This window comes from Triticum dicoccoides, chromosome 5A (assembly GCF_002162155.2).
Source record: "Triticum dicoccoides isolate Atlit2015 ecotype Zavitan chromosome 5A, WEW_v2.0, whole genome shotgun sequence".
NCBI classification, from domain to species: Eukaryota; Viridiplantae; Streptophyta; class Magnoliopsida; order Poales; family Poaceae; genus Triticum; species Triticum dicoccoides.
In genome coordinates this window covers 343,477,046-343,479,458 of record NC_041388.1, presented here as the reverse complement: position 1 = coordinate 343,479,458, position 2,413 = coordinate 343,477,046, and the positions used below count along the sequence as shown (strand labels likewise).

The 2,413-nt window shown below is 40.2% G+C and overlaps 1 long non-coding RNA gene across 1 annotated transcript; it reads right to left on the bottom strand.

Moving 5' to 3' along the window:
• Nucleotides 1-210: 210 nt before the first annotated feature.
• LOC119301422 lies at nt 211-2,175 on the bottom strand. Its single transcript, XR_005147043.1, has 2 exons — nt 1,050-2,175; nt 211-948 (listed from the first exon to the last, which is right to left on the bottom strand). It is a non-coding gene; the product is annotated as an uncharacterized LOC119301422 (long non-coding RNA).
• Between the last annotated feature and the right edge of the window lie 238 nt (nt 2,176-2,413).

Genomic DNA, 2,413 nt, shown 5'->3' with positions numbered 1-2,413 from the left:
TCCATCACATCATCCTCTTAATGGTGTGATCCCATTTATCAAACTAGATGATACCCCGCGCGTTGCGGCGGGATATTAGTGGTCCAAGCATAAGAAATAATAGATGGGAGCTATGTAGAGGACAAATATTGATAAATAAAGGAAAATAGAGCAAATGAATTGTACCACTGAACGACCAAAGTAGGATGTTTTAGTCACTGAATGTATAAATAAATAATGCCACTTAAAATAATTGTCTTCAAAATAAAGCTTACATGACATTTCATGTTCCAACCTTAGATGAAAGAACTCTTATAAAATCTGATATAAGCATTCACTTGTACTCCCTCCGTTCCAAAATACTTGACTTCCATTTGTCCAAAAATAGATGTATCTATATATTAAAACATGTCTAGATACATCTATATATTGACAAATGGAAGGCATGTATTGTGGAAGGAGGGAGTAGCTCTTTACAATTGATAATTTCCTTTTGTACGCAAAGAACATCAAGCGTTATTTCAAACAAAAATAATTTATCATTTCCAAAACAAAAGGGAACATGTATTTCCACAAAAAAGGCAATATGTAAGAAATTATTGATATTGTTTGCATGTACCATTTAGACCCCCAACTGAAATGAATGATGCAGAGAAATAGTTACTAAATCCAATGTGGAGATCTGCAAAACAGCAAATGGTGATGCCATAATATTTAATTAAAATGTTCTGTAAAACACTGTCGTAGACCAGGTTTCCATTTTCAGTACATAGTCGTCACTGCAAGCATATTCAGAAAGAACAAATTGCAAAAAATTTGAGTCCAAAACTTCAGGAACTGTAGCAACATGAGAAGCTAGAAAAGCTCTAGTACTACAGGTTATATGCACAATGAAATGTAAAGAAAACAAATACTAACCTTCATGTTGGCAGACACTGTGAAGTGCATTGATATAAGGAAAAGGACGGACTGAAAACCCAGAATTAATTTAGAGGGGTCAGCAACATGCACATGTGGAATATGAAGTAATATTGGATGGAAGTAGCTATTTTAGCAGTTAGGGAAAATACCTAGTACTTATCCAAACACATTGGTATTTCGTTCTTTATTACTCACCTACATGACTGAGAATCACCACACATGAAAATAAAAATAACTGGTAAAAACATGAAAATAAAAATGATGTACCATTTTATAACATACTGTCTTTGGAGTTCCACAAATCGACCATACTGAATGGAAGCAAAGCATGGTCAGGAAAGCAACCTGAGGGATAATTGGTCGTAAAAGCAGAGCATGATAGTGAAGAATGGTTGTAGTGGCTGCACTCACTATAGCCTGGAGGGGCCGATGCAAATCATTTCCCAAATTGAGGCAACGGTGACATTTAAAACATGATAAAAGTCTGTAATACTGGTCGTAACAGCGGAGCATGATAGTGAAGAATTGTTGTAGAGGATGCACTCAGTATAACCGGAGGGGTCGGTGCATAACAGGAGATGGAAAGCATTTCCCAAATTGAGGCGCTGGTGACATTTAAAAGATGATAAACTAGTAATACTCATCAGACATAATTGAAGATCCTGATTTACACCAAAAAATTCAAGCTGATGTATATACAGAACATAAACAGCTACTCCCTCCGTTCTGAATTACATGTCTTGGATTTGTCTAGATACGGATGTATCTAGACTCATTTTAGTGCTAGATACATCCATATCTAGACAAATCTAAGACAAGTAATTCGGAACGGAGGAAGTACATGGAAGCCACCGCACACAAATAGACTAAGAGAGAGAGAGAGATAGAGAGAGAGAGGGGGACGGAGGGAGAGAGAGAGAGTCCGTCCCAGCAGGCAGTAGCGATTAAGCTCTTGAGCGGGTCTGGAACCCATTAGGTGCGGCGGCAGATGGGGACTGTTGTGTAGCGGCCGTGATCCGGCCGGGCGGAGGACGGCTAGAACAACCTTCTCGGCGGGGCTGCTGCTTGGATCTTGAACGACGGCAGACAGCAAGCATGATATTGCTTCGATCCTACACGGTGAGGATGTACTCCATGGTTGGGTGGGCTACGGAAACAGGGGAGCATCGTGTTGAAGAAGATCAAGTGGAGGGGCGAGAGAATGGGAAGAGACAGGGATGCGGATAGCGATTAGCGGGGGAGAGCGAGGTCGTTCGTCTTCTAATAGATAATGAACCTTTTGGGCTGGTATGTTAATTGGAAGAAGAAAATGCTGACATGGCACTGTGGTGATCCTGGTGGGCCGTGAAACTTATGTGGCATGAAGGTGATATGGACAGTGTGCATGTTAAGAGAATTAGAAGTAGTGGGGAGCAACTTCTTAAGAATGCAAGATGACATCACATGTCTATGGCTAGGAAACGTAACCATCTTTGATTAACGAGCTAGTCTAGTGGAGGCCTACTAGGGACAG